Genomic DNA, 14,665 nt, shown 5'->3' on the forward strand with positions numbered 1-14,665 from the left:
GGAGGCACGGGGCTCTGTTCCCAGGACAGCTGTGCTAGCAGCTCATCCAAGCACCGTGAGCTGAGGCAGGTGATAACGGAGACAGACATCACCTGCACGTCCCGCCCTGGTGCTCCCCACACCTTTAGAAGTCTTGTAAAAGCACTAGAGCAGGCAGTGTTGCACAGCTTATTTTCTAAGCCGTTCAGGGAGTCTAACACCACTGAGACCCAATAGCAGACTCAGGCTTGTTTGTCTTCAGCTTCTAAGCACGGGTTTTAAGGGAAAGAAATTACTTGGTTACTTCCCTGAGCAGTAGCAGCAGGGCAAGAAAATGCTCTTCCAGCCCTTCTCTGGCTGTTACCAGCTCCAGTCCCCGGGAGGTACAGGAATGGCAGTGGCAGGAGGGTGCTGGCAGCCGTAGTGGAGCACCAGAGCCGCCCAGAGCTGTGCAGTGTGAAAACAAACTGAGGGGTGGGAGACGTCTGCAGAGACCCAAGGCAGTTAGAGATACAGCACTTGTGATAATTGTTCTGCTTGGAATCTCATGCGCTGGTAATTATTACTCTCCTAATTTCATTATTCACAGTTGTGATAGGTAGCTTCACCTCTCTTTTCTTTCTCTCTCTCATACAAACCTCTTATTAGCATTCCCTGCAATGAAATTATTCCCCATCCTACAACTGAAACAAGCCAAGAGCAGGCTAGTGCACAAGATCACCATGTTATAGGTGCCTTTCTGCAGCTCCCATCTTCCACACTTGCTAAGATACCACAAGCGGTGTCATCGGAGAGCAGTGCAGTGCCACTGTGCAGCTTCCCAATGAGCTGCAAGACACATGTCCTTTCCTGGGGGGAGCACAGCAGGGAGCACAGCAGAGCTCCACCACCCCCACCCCCACCCCCCACCCCCCCACCCCCGTCACCTCCTGTCCAGGCAGCTGTCACACAGATCTCTGCTCCAGACCACACGAAACTGAAACTGCTCCACTAGGGCTGTTTGATCTGCTCCCAGGAAAAAAAAGAAAAAAAGAAGAAAAAAAAAAGGAAAACTTCCACTTAGCCTTTCTTATGATCCATAAAACACTGCTGGAGGCAGAGACAGCTGCTGGTATAAGAAAGTTACAGTTGGTAAAGAGAACTTATTGCTGTTGTACAGGATGCTTGTGACTGTGCAAGCGCTGCGCTGCTAATGCAGCAATAAAGCACCATTGCTGCTGCCATTCCCATACCCATTCCCTGGAATGCCATGTGCCAACAAGGCTGGGTGTCTCAGGACTGCACTGGCACCCGTGGCTTTCTGACTCCCTCACTGTCTCGCTGTGCACTGGCAAAGGGATGTCATGCCCTGCAGACGGTGCTGTTGACGGTGCTGTTCACATAGTGGGTGCAGCACAAAAGGGAAGAGCTGGCACACAGAGGTCTTCATGAGATACCAGCTGCTCCACCCAGCTTTACATCCCACCGCGGGTGCAAAGGTCGGGGCCATCAAAGCAGGCAGGAGAGGGTTAATGGAGGTACCAGAGAAGCCTAATCAGCCTCAAGTGCAAGGCTAAGCTGCAGGTGGAAACAAGGGCTCTAGAGCTCCCTTGCCCCAGTGCTGGAGGAGGAGGCAGGGGGAGCAGGGGCATGGGGAGCTGTGTGGGTGCAGGCTGGGGGAGCATCCTGCTGCCCACCTGAGTGGGCTGGAGGTGAAGCTGGACAGGCTACATGCAGATCAAAAAAGGGAGCCCCTGCATTCAAATTGGGAAAGCCAGCAGCCCCCAGACTCATGTCCATGATCCATCACCTTTTTTACCTCCTGGAAATGGGAGCAGGAGGTGTAAGATGGGAGGAGGGAGGGGGCATGTGGAAGACTAATTGTAGCTACACCTTGGGACTGTGAGTGCTGCAGGTATTTGAGATGGAAAAAAGTAGTTTTCAGCTGCAAATTGGTAACTACATGCTTAATGTTAGCTTTGCAGTTCCAGAAAACACAGCAACCTGTTGTAACGCCTCACCATGCAGCTCTGGGACACGGCCAGCCAGGCTGGGAGCAGCAAAAGCCCACGCAGCAGCCAGGACAGTGCCGTGGCTTCCGCGATGATGCTCCTGCAATGATGCTTACAGAGGGTTCGATGCAACTGTTTAACAGCAGTGTTTAAAAAGAGGAGTTGCCGTGGCAACTGCTACCCGGGGTTTTTTGCACATTGGTACATGGAAATGCTTGTGCTGTGTGTGCCCGGCCACAGCGCAGCAGTCGTGCTCCTCTGCCCGCTTTGCTCCAAGGCAGCCTGCATCCCACGGTGCCCACTCTTCTCCTGGGCACGTGTGGTGGCTGCTGCAGGGAGATCGCACCCCAGAGGGTCCTGTAGCCGAGCTCACAGCTAGGTAGCCGCCCATGGCCCACAGCTCTAAGCATGCCATGCACTTACCTGAGCTGTGGCTTCCTCTAGCAAATGCCTGCTCATCCTGCAGGCTCCCTAGGATGAGCACAGCAGGGTTATGCTCTTGGTTAAGCAGGGACCTGGTTCTGCGTCGTTCAAGACCAGCCTGGTGTAGGATGACCAGCAGCTGCCCTGAGCATAGGGTACCTGTCATCAGGGAGGTGACCGCTTCCCACTTGTAATTACCTTGCGTGCTGTCTTAATCGCATAGTTGCTAACTAAGACTAGATCTTTAGTAGTAATAAAAGCAGTCCCTTGGTGGGTGGGGTTTTTTGGCATTTCATCTCTGTTCCAAAATGAATAATTTATACAAGCCTTTATTGGAGCCCAGAGTTATACAATAAATGTTCCATGCAAACATGCTCACATATTTCAATGTTAATATCTCTCCAGCGAATTTCCCTGGCAGGCCAAGCCAGTCTGGGATTGCCACATTGCTTATTTACGTAAAATATCATAATCTCACTTTTATTTGCATTTCTGAAGTGCCATTAGGGTGATTTGGAGCATATGAGCCCAGCCAGCTGATTGCAGCTGCAGCTCCTGGTCCAGGGTGAGAAATGACTTTCTGGACTCCAAAGCGAGACATGGCTAGGAACAGAAATGGGGTTTGGCAGTCAGGCACTGTGGGAACACGCAGTGCATGGGGGTAAACACCAGGGCATGGGCAATGAGCGCTTGGGTGGTTTCAAGGGGCGGTGTGTTTGTATGGGGCTGAGCAGATGGTGATGGGAACAACATGTGTCACTGGGAACTGCTAAGCTACAGCCTGAGTCCGTCCTCCTGTCTTCCTTTGGGCAGCAAAGCCTTTAAGGCAGTTCAAATCCACGACGGTTCAAATCCAAGGCAGTTCCTGCAAGAGAAAGGTGGCAGCTTTCAGTTAGCAATAGCTGGGCTGCAACCCCACCCCTCCCCAAACCAGTGAGCTCTTTAGGGGCTTCTTCCTTTCTCAGTTAGGTGAAATTGTACCCATCTAAAATGATTTCATTGCTTAAATCCCAGCTGTAACCTCCAGAGACTAATTACCTTCTTCCTGCATTGGCATAGTTTACATTCAAGTCAGTTTAAGGGATATGTGATGTTTTGGAAAGAGATGTGAAACAGGCAAAAATCTTCTCAGCAGCAAATGGCTTAGAAGAAAGATGCGAGAACTCGCATGTGGTGCGTGCAGCCATTTTGAGATGGGTTTGATCCTCTTTCCCAGCAGGACTGGGACCAGGGGAGTGGGGGTGGGGGGTGGGGGGGGTGTCTAAGTATCCCACAGATGAGCACTTGCCAGTGTTTCACCCACAGAAGAGGAGCCTCCAGAGGGAACGGAGGCGTGCAGCTTGTGCTCCTCCACATCCCCTTCAGAAAGAAATGAAAAGCACCAGCTTGGTGATACTGTGCCTCTCTGAATCCAGATGTCTGGCTCCCGTGCAGATTTGTGCTGCTTTTGCTGCTCACAGCAGTGAGGCAGCTTTAAGACAGGCAAAAATTATCTCCAAGTTGTTGCTTTGTGTGCTGCTGTCTTCAGCCAAGCTAACTGCTGCTGGGTCTTTCTGATGTTCTTTGTGTGATTTGGGGCTCTCTTTAAAGCTCAGGATTGTGCAGCCGCAGCTCTCAGTGATGGAAGGAATGGTCTCCTTGCAGCTAGGATGCCTACTGACACATCTTCTGCTTCAAAACCAGCCACAGAAATTATTTTCCAGGCATCCATGCCTGTCACTCAAACCCAAAACTTCATCATTTTAAGTACATTCTCTTCTGCTTTTCTTCTGTCCCTGCAAACTCCACCTGGAGCTGATGATGCAGTTCAGAGTCTTCTTTGCTCACCCGGCCAGGAGGAACGGCTCTGACGGCCAAAGGCAGCTCGGCTCTGTCCCCTGTGCCATGGCTGGGTGGCCAGCCGCCTTCTTGGGACACAGCATCTCTTGCTGCCTGCTGGTTATACTGGCTCTCTGGGGAACAGAAAAGTGTCACAGGTGAGCTCAGCAGCAAAGTTTCCAATGAAAAGCAGTAATGGTTGTTTGAGAAAATTAATTGAATTTATTTGACAAATACTTGCAGTTCTAGAGAGCAAGCACATACAGACCTGGAAGAATTGCTTCAAAGACAGCCTATTGTGGCTGCTGTCACTTGTTCTGCTCCTTTTTCATATTTTTTTTTTCTCTTGAAACTGATATGAGCCAGAGAGCTAGTGAAAGAGGACTTGATTTCATCCAAAAGCAAACTCAGCAGCACCTGGTGTATTCTGGAGGATCTCAACAGGCCTTCATTGTCTGACTGTGCCACTGTCGGGCAAATTTAGCACATAGCCAGTGGGCTGCTTTAATAGGAGTGCTGTGATTTCAGGAGAGCTATGAATTTATATTCCCCTGTAATTTCAACAGCACACCTTAGCGCTGGTGTGGTAGCAAGAAAATGATTCTCCCTGGTGCACTGGTGACTTGACAAAGATGCTGGCACAAACAGGATAATGAATGTTAGATAAGTTGCGTGTTTCGCAGGCTGAGCTTAAATATTGAAAGAGCAGCATCCCTGCATTAGAGAGGCACTTAAAATTATCTTAAGTCTAGGGAATGTTTTCCCCTCTGCACACTGGGATTTGCATGGGGAGCTCACTCCCGCATTAATGGGATTTGTGAGTTTGGAAAACACCTTAATGCACTGCATCCCTCATATATCTTGTCTAAGTAAAATGAGTTTGAATTTTTCATTTTAATCATAGGCTTGTGAGATGGAATAGACATTCATGTACTGAAAAGCATCCACTTTTAGTTCCCTTCCTTGGGGTATGCAATGACAAAGGCATGTCCCTGGTCTCTGCTGCCTGTAACACTGCATTCAAAGAGCACAGCTGTGTGTTCGCACTTCAGCAGTCGCTTCAGCCAGCCAGAAAATCTCAGAAATGCCTCGTGGCTCCAGAAAGACTCCTCTTCTATGGACAGGTAAATTCAAGCAAGATATTTTGTGCTATTATTCACTGCTTAGCTTGGAACAGTGTCTTTAGTCTGTGGCATGGGTATGTAGAAGAGGTCCCTGCTCTGAACAGCCCCAGTTCAGATGAAGTGGGAGGCCAGTGGGGAGCAGTGAAGGTGCTACAGGCTGGGTGACAGCAAGCCTGGGGCCCCCCCTTCCTAAACCAGCCCCTGGCTGGCTGGAGCACATCGGGCAACTCCTTGTGCCCCTTGGGACTGGGCTTCCCTAGCCTCAACATCAAGCTACAGGTTTTGGCTGTTGCTGTTATCCTGCAAGAGTAGGAGTACTCCTTAAAGTTGCTGCTGTAGTGGAATGAAAAGTTATCTCTAACCCCGTGGGGACCTGGCAAAGATGCTGGCACAAAAATAGTCTGTAATGAGCTTTAAGGCATATTAATGAAGAGAAGTATAATTATTATTACTGAGTTCAATTACAGCCCTTGGATTACAAATATTCTCCCACAATCCCTCAAGAAAGAAATGCATCTTGTCTCTGCAATTAAATAAACTGCATATCGGGGGAGGGAAGAGGATTAAGCTACAGAAGAAAGAATTGCTTCAACTTGTCTGTGGCGGCCCCTCTCTTCCTCCCAACCAGCTATCTAGGCTTTGAGGAGAAGAATCCCTGCTCAGCACAGCGCAATGGCGATAAAAATATTCTTTGGGAAACTGGTGGTTGGCTTCCTTCCAAACTCTTAGGCATCTGTAATGCAGCAGTTGCCATGTTAGTAGAATCTAATAAACTCCTTTCTGAAATATTTATGGAAGTGCACACCTGTACATTTCTGTTTCCCAAAGATGCAACCTAGGCACTTCTTAAGGTGTTTTTCCTTCCATGGTTACTGAACGCAAAGACAAAATTGAGGAATTCACATGTTTCCTGAAAAAAAGCGTGACTGACAGCATAAAGTGGTAAGAAATATGAAGCTGCAAATACAGAGTGTTGCCACAGGTCAAATGCTGGGGAAGGTGCACATTGAGTGCAGAGAGCTTGACCTTGACAACACAGTGGAAATGTCATGCAACGGTAAAAACAATGCACTCCCTGGAGAATAGCAAGATCCAAGGGCAGGAGTTAGCTACCGATGTGCCTTTGGGCCTCTTGGCCAGAGAAGCTTGCCTCTGGAGAGCTGTGAGGGAAGAAATCGGTGCTTTGCTGCATGCTGAGCAATGAGCGGCATTGTATTTCATTTCATTTGCAGTAAGAAATCCATTACTGAGAGGATCACCCTAATGTGGATGCTGGGTGGCAGAGAACTGGGCTCCCACCCAGGCTCAGAGCAGTTTTGCTGCCTTTGACGCTAGTGGAGAAGAGTCTGCTAGCACCTGGGAGACGGTACACACAGCCCACTGAACAGTGCTGCTACCTGGGAAGGTAGCATTGTTCCCTCCGGGATGCTCCCCAAGCAGGGTGGGATGCTCCCAGCTGGCCAGAGCTGGGGAGGTTAGCATAGCTCTACCATTTTCTGCTTTTAACCCTAAAATCTGTCCTGAAACACTTCTGCCATCAAAATGCACTGAGTTAACCATGAAAGCAGAAGTCCTTGGTGATGCGGCTGTTTTTCTGCAGGACATAGAGAAGCAATGGCAAGCCTTGGCAAGTGTATAAAGACAGTGGAGACCGATGGCCATGGTAAGTTTCCAGCTGCCTTTCTAAGCACTGCCTAGGAACTTGGTTTCTTTCCACGTTAAGCAGGATGACAAAATCGCAGCCACCCATATTGTAGTAGCTTCTCCTTAAACATTGCTGCTGTCCGCAGATGGAGCAGTTTGTCTGCCTGCACTAGTTGTCTCTGGGAATGACAGAGCCAATGCTTGTTTAAATTCTCTCAGAACCCACTATCTGAATACGCTTCTCACAGCCTGATCATTGTTAAATCTTTCCTACCTAACCTGGTTTACACACTGTTTCGGGGCTTGCTTTTGATCACACTGGCCGTAGGACACTTGTTCATACTGTGAACCCTACTTCTTTGTTCCTGCAAGTGTGCTACTCATGGGGAAACCTTTGTCCAAATAATCTCAGATTCCCCAAAGAGCAAGAGCTGCTGGGTCTGCTTTCTAGTTGAAGTGACAGCAAGGAATATATAGATTTATTCTTCTATTCTTTCTATTCGTGTATCCTCACATCAAATCAAAGTGTCAAAATAACATCCCCATTATGCCAGCCACAGCTTCTGGCCACTCGATGGACATCTGAGGAGCAGATATTTTTAGTTGAAAAGGATAACCAGCAAGGGTTATTTAGTGAAGAAGACCCAAGACACTTGCTAAGAAGAAACTAATGCACAAACTTTTACTAGAATCTGAGAAGACTGGAATTACAACAGCCGCCCCTCTGACCGCTTCATCTCTGCTGTGCACCAGGCAGCCCCGGACCTTGTTGGCATCCCCAAAGCAGAGCCATCACCAGCACCGTGAAGGCCTGGCAATAGACATTCCTTCTAGTGACAGCTCAGCTCCTGGCTGGATGCTCAGCACTGTGTGCTTGATCAACCAATGCCCAAGCTCAGTAAGCAGTCTGCCTTACTGCCTCACACACCCACGCCAGGGGTGGAAAGAGGCAGGAGAGGGACAGAACAATGTGCCAGTCAAGTTTCGAACTGTACAACAGCATTTGTTTTACTAGAACTCTTTTAAGCTCTAAGCCTTCTTGCTAGGTTTTATTTAATTCTGATTCTGTTCAAGTATTAAGCACTATGAGTGCATGCAGAAAAGAGCCCTAGAAACTCACTGCTTGTGAAGGAGTTCTCAGCTGAGGTCTTTGTCCACTTACATGATTAATCTGTCTCTGAAGTACAGCTATCACACCCCGGGATAGTGTCTGGACAGTCACACTACACTTGCTTTACAGCATGCAAGCGGTACGGATGGCAAGGCACACAGCCGACCCTGCAAAGAGGTGGAAGATTACTACAGCGCTGTGGCATTGTGTAAGGGAGCTGCTCCTGGAAAACCTGCTTCAAAAGAGTCAGTACACAGGAGATCCAGCAGCAATTTCTTGATGGAGGCATGCTTGCATGTAGGAAATACTTAAACAGATTGTAATGAAGGTCTGGCTTCATTACTGGAGCCTCATAGGGCTGATAACTGAATCGCTCCTGTTGCACTGAAGTCCCCAGTTGGAACGAACGCATAAGCACACAGCACTCTAGGACACTGGAGCAGTTGTCTTAGCATGAATCCTGCCAATGGTACAATATTGCTTGCTGTTGCATGAACAGAACATGTCTCCTCTGATTGTTTTTTCCTGCTCTTTTGAGATAGATGCTGCCTGCAGATCCCCACTGGTAGAAGGTCTTCTCTGAGGTACAGTTACAGCTCTTTACATATAACCTCTGGCACTGGTAATGGAGTGGGGGGAGGGAAATCTAAGTGCTTTCTGGATGAAGCTTGCTCCCTTTCTGGAATGAGTTTGTGAGACGGGACAAAAGACTGACCTCTGTGGCCTGTTGCATGGTGCTGCTCTAGGGTGTTCCAACTGTAATTAACCTTTTCTAAATTGAACTGTGATAACATTCCTGGAGTGGCTTAAACTCCCACTCCTGTAAGATACCAGGGGGAAAGATGCCTCTTCAGGACAATGCTGACAGCTTTTTGCTCTGCTAAGAAGGTGCTACCTGGCCCAGCCGCCTTCTCCATCTCAGATTGTGATCACCAGTGAGGACTGCGCCTCCACTCAGGCCAGCTCTGTCCTTGGAGGTATAACACTTGTCTGCCCAGCAATTGGTGACTCTTAGGAGCCAAGAATTAAATTGTTGAGGGTTTATAAATTTTATGTATTGAATTATCACAAGATAAGTGACAGAAAATGAGCAAGAGTTAATTATATGACAGAGGGAAAGTGCTGCTGCGTAGTAATCACTTCCAAGGCAAATAGGAATATTTATAGACTTGGGACTGCAAAACTTGCCACTGCATTCTGACATGACATGTGCTACTGATTCAGAGCAACACTTGAGGATGGAGCTCTGACAGTCATGTGGGCCACAGTGCTGCTACAAGGTAAGTCTCATATCAAGCTGGGTTCAAAGGCATGTGCTAATGTGACAAAATCAGGTAAAATTTGGTAAAATCAAAATTTTAAAATATCCTGGTGATCTTCTATTTTCAGTCCCTCTTTAGATTCCCTATCTCTATTGCTTGCTGAGGACCACTGCAGCTGTGAGGGCCCACAGAGATGACCTTCACTTCAAGCTGCCCCATTGCACCCAGCCACTGGTTTGGAGGGAGCGGGTGCCCCATGTCCCTTCCAATGGCAATCTGTGCACGGCTCTGCTGGGCTTGGTCACCTTCAGGCAGCACTTACTGCCGCCTTGTAAGGTCAGACATTGGGTGCGTGCGTTCATATCTTGCATCTCCTGTGGCTCCTTGTTGTGCAGTGTCCCACGATGCTTCTGCTCCTTTCTGTGGTCCAAGCAGAGTGCTGCGACGTGAAGAAGCTGGGGAGGGGAGACGAACAGAGTCCTGGGGGTTTGCCTGTGTTGAGGGGTAGAAAGACTTGGAAACCAATAAATGGCTGAGAGCAGCCACCCTGAAGTCACACTCCCTACTTTTTCCTGCCTTGCTCCCAAGGATTATCCCATGCTTGGGAGCAGTTGTGAAACAGAATAAATCCTTGGTAGGTATAATGAGGATACCTCAACAGAGCATCACTCTTTCCCAACAGCTTCAGGCTTGGCCTGTGCTATTTTTGTGCTGCTAGCAGGGACTGACTAATTCTGATGGGAGCAGAAAGAATTTGCTATTACCTGCAGACAATAGAGGGAAGAAGATAATTCATTCCCATCCCAAAAGCAATCTCTGCAGGCGGGCTTTGAGACAGGTTTCCAACCATCTCCCTTTGGAGACCACCAAGCAGGCTTTAAAGAATCCTTTCTATTTTTAGCAGCAACATAATAGTGGTGGAAATTTAATAAACTTTACCATCAAATATTTATCCCATTACACTGGCTTAAGTAATTTAAGCTGCTGAAATCAACATTGCGGTTTTATTTTTAATGACCCTTGTGTAAAACAGCCTCTTCTGTCATTGTCAGGTGTGTATGGAAGAGAGCTGCATTTACTCAAAGAGTTTTTAATCTCCTCTAAGCAACGTTTAAAAAATGTATAACACTACCTGTCACTGGTAGAGAATTTAGCTATGGCTAGGCAAGCCTGATGTTCCCTGGCACATAGGACAGAGGAAGAGCATCTCTTTTTTTATGTAATCTAAGTAGGCAAATAATGCTGAGTGCACCCTGGGTTCAAATGCTGGACAGAGTTCAGCCTTGCTGAATGCAATGTTCCCAGCTTGTCCCACGGACAGCTGGGCAGGGTGGCAGTGCCAGGACAGGCCGGGGAAGAGAAAGGGCAGGGTGGGCTGGAGGAAACGGGCAGAAGCTCTTGGCTGCCTGAGATCCTTCCCCGCTGGGAATCGCAGACTCTCAGGGCTGCCAAACGCAACGGCTCCAGCTCCCTGCGGTTCCCCAGCAAAGAAGCCGCTCCCCGGGCCACTCGCGGGAGGGCACAAGGGCTCGACGGGGCGGCGAGCCCGTGCCACGGTAACGGGGCAGCCACGGGGGGTGTCCGCGGCCCCGTGAGCTGCCCCTCGCCGCGGTGCCCACGCGTGGCCGCGGGCGGCGCATCGCCGGTGGAACACTGACCCCCAGCGTCTGGCGGCGGCTCAGGCCGGGTGCTGCCCCGAGCGGCCTGCCCGCCCCGGCGCTGGGCCCAGTTCAGCCGGGCACCTGGGAGCTTGCGCGCTACTGGGAGATGCTGAACGGGGAGCAAAGGTAAAGCTGGCTGAGTTTGGAAACGAAACCATAATCTCTGTAGCAAAACGATAAGGAGAAGAGGAAAGTGGCGGGAAGAGAATGCTTGTTTGCATGACTGCGGCTAAAGCAACTATTTAATTGAGTCAGGAAAAGTTTTCTGTAAGCTGTTGCTTTTTAACGGTGAGGCTAAGTCACCACAGTCCATGTAATCAGATTCCCGGAGCAAAGGTAATGATTTGGTCTCAGAAGGATGCTTTGTGCTGGGAGAGACGTACTTAGGTTTTGTGAAATGCTTTAAAAATCAATGCTGCTCAAAGCAATTAAAGTCTTTGGAAGGGCAGGAAATCTTGGCAAACCAGTTACTCCAAATTCATTGGTCGGTGTTTGCAGAGTGCTTTGAAAAGGATTTGCCATGTAAACGCTGGAGATGGTTGCAAAAGCTGGGTAGGGGCACCAACAGCAGGGAGGATCCGCTTGCCAGCAGCAGGACTTGGGCAGAAGTCCCACAGCTCCAGCTGTACCCACCCCAGGGAGGTCAGTGCCATGCAGCTCCTCAGTCAGACAAGTATTACAGCTCACCAACTTGAGACGGATCCTCTGTAGTCTCCGTTTCTCAGATGTCCCTTAAGGTTTTTCTTTAATGAATTTCGTAGTTTTTCTCTTTGCTCTTTCTTGCAAAGCCTACGTACTCTGCTCAGTTGTGTTAATTAAATTCTTCAGATACTGCCTTTCCACATTTGGTTCTTGATAAGATACTAGGCAAGAAGTCCAAAATAAGACTCAAAGAGATTTCTCACATGGCAATCATAAAGTTTCATTATGTATCATAAATTCCCAGTTATTTCTATGTCAGGGCTCCCTAGTTCCCAGTGTGAATACTCCTCAGTAATGAAAATGAAGGTCTCATCCAGTCTGAGTGGTGCAAAGGTACTCAAGACAGCAGTGTTGAGGACAGCTGCATCGGAGGGTTGCATTGTTGAATGTTTTAGTTCCATCTGGGATACCAACTTATCAGGAATTCATCCAGGAGACAGTGCCTCTGGGAGCCCAAAATTGGCACTTCACTGTCATTACGCAAGTTGGCATGACAACATCGTTTGACAGGAGAGGAGAACAACAGCTAAAAAGCTGTGTCTTCAAATCTTGAGTGAAAGACTACTTCATACTGCTGGTGCTTGCTCTGCTGGGGAGGCAGAAAAGGCGGTGGGGAGGAAGGATGCTGCAGCATGGTCTAGCAGGGAGCAAGGCTCCCTGTGCCGCCAGTTATTAGGAAGCGGATCCTCCTCCTACTTTCTCTCCAGGTGCTGCTAATGAAGAATTCAGCCACCTTCACTAAAAATAACTTTCCTGTAGCAGGAAAAGACCAGCCACTGCTCCTGCTGGATGACGGTTTAGTTTGATAGACCTCGCATTCAACATTTAACAGCCAGTATGTTTACAGGCAACATTTTTTTTGGCTGCTGTCCCTGGCATGTCACTAATGTTTAGCCAAATGAACTGGGAGGATTATAACAGACAGGGACACTGGTGCAAGTGACAGGCGCAGAGACAAGTGCTGCAAGAAGCTAATTTACACATCGAGTTTCACAGCCTGAACCTCCCTTCCTGCTCAATAAGCTCATCAGCTGCTGCTTTATACCCGCCAGCCAGCTTTCATAAAAATGAGGGAGCTCACAAAATCTTTTTTTCTTTTTTTTGCCTGCCTGCTTAGACAACAGATTCTAATAAAAACCACTTCTTAATATTGTTGAAAATAAGTCCTCTTTTATGTGGAAATGTGGATTTAATGTAAATAGTTTGTGCTGCTCTGATTCTCTTTAAGAGCTGCTTGGCTGTTAGCAGTCCCTGTGTAGCCTTTCAAGTCACTCAGGAGACACTGCCTGCTGCTGAGATGTGGACTGCTCTCAGAGGGGATCTGTGCTCCTGCTTGCTTCTCCCGGAATGCTCTCTGCGCTATGTGAGAGCTGTTTTCTCAGACAGGGATCAGCCACATTTCAGAAAATGCAACAACACCTGCATCTGCAAAATTGTCACCACTTTCTCACAAAATAACATGGTCATAGGGAAGAATGCACTGACAAGAGCTCTTCAAGGGCACCCTGGCTTCATCTGCCTAAGTTGCTTTGTCCTTGAAAGTGTCCAAGACCACCCCACACAGTCCCGGGTGCTTGTGGTTGTGTATCTTCTGCTCCATGTGCTGCCACAGACTCTGAGCTCACTTCTGTGCTGGGTCACCAGAGCACAGAAAGCTGCTTCAGGCTCAGCGACCCCTGCCCTCATTGCTCAAACACCCGTCAATTTTACAAAGCAGCATAAAGAATGAGAAACATATCGTGTGAAAAGTATTTCTTAACATTTTCAAAATTCTTCTTACTATTTTCAGTTCATTGGGGAAATTAAAACCACCACCAAGTTTTCCAGCTGCAGAAATGCTGTTCTTCAGCCAGTTCTAGCCCTGTTCTGTTTACGAGAGAGAGTATAAGTTTTCACTGCCTAATAAAAACAATCATCTGTATTCTGTGGCTGCAAGCAACAACACTGTGAGAGTGGAGCAACTTGAGAAGCTTTTTGAGGAGAATATGAATTACCTCAGCCAAAGAACAAAGCACAGAAGGACCCCTGAGCACCAAGAGAAATTGCAGAGCAACGTATCCGGCATGTCTCCAAACCTCGGCAGTTTAACTGTGAGACTTTATGCTTTTGAGAAAAAATGTCTTACTTGAATATTCCCATAGGTACGTTCTTGCCACTTATTTCTGCGATAGAAATTGTTGCTCATGTTTTTTAAGGCCGGAATGAATGGACAAGCGTTTTATCAGCTAAGCTGGATTGAGAAGCACAGGTAATATCCTCAAACCACTGAGACTTGTGGTATGGCTCTGCAATGAGCAAGAACATTAAAGGCTGCTATAAAGAAACAAGCTCCTGTGCCCTCAGCCGGACAGAATTATAAAAATCCCCACAGCGTCCTCAAAGCACTGAATTAACAGAAGAGAGAGCTGTAGTTTAATGTGATGGATAGAGCCCCTGGGCTCCATTGCAGCGGACGCTGCCGTCCGTCCTCCGGCGCAGACCGTCAGGGCACGCAGTACCTTCAATTTCTCAAAACGGGCAAGTGTGCTACCTCGCCTCCCCCAATAAAATAAGTGAAGATAATTACATACTTAAATCTAGGTGTCGGGGTGCTTTGCTACACAGAAATTCATCTTGTTATCTTCAGAGTCCTTGAAGTTAAAGAGGGATTTGAGTTACTGACATAATTTGTTCCCTGAGGGCTGTGGAAACGAACTGAGAGGCATATCTGAATAATAACTCCCAGACCGCACATCATACAACAGGAGCAAGCATCGCTCCAGAAGGAAGACACAATGGGAAGCAAAAGATCTGAAGCGTTTATAACCTATAGAACGATCAGGCAGAATTTGTTTGGGTTTTTCCCCCAGGCAGCTGCCCATCAGGGAGATCTGGAGGCAAGCTCCTCTGTTCTCACTTTGCTAAAGCTTATTTTAACGTAAAGCTGCCGGTGGGTGAAAGCTGGGCGATG

The 14,665-nt window shown here is 48.1% G+C and overlaps 1 protein-coding gene across 1 annotated transcript in view; it reads right to left on the minus strand.

Moving 5' to 3' along the window:
* AJAP1 (adherens junctions associated protein 1) overlaps nucleotides 1-14,653 on the minus strand; it is a 156,622-nt gene extending 141,969 nt beyond the window's left edge. Inside the window, exon 1 of the transcript XR_013926968.1 lies at nucleotides 1-14,653. This exon is cut by the window's left edge and continues 95,207 nt beyond it. The gene's annotated coding sequence lies outside the window, so the exon portion shown is untranslated.
* Between the last annotated feature and the right edge of the window lie 12 nt (nucleotides 14,654-14,665).

The sequence above is a fragment of the Falco punctatus genome (genome assembly GCF_963210335.1).
Source record: "Falco punctatus genome assembly, chromosome: 3".
In the NCBI taxonomy this organism is placed as follows: Eukaryota; Metazoa; Chordata; class Aves; order Falconiformes; family Falconidae; genus Falco; species Falco punctatus.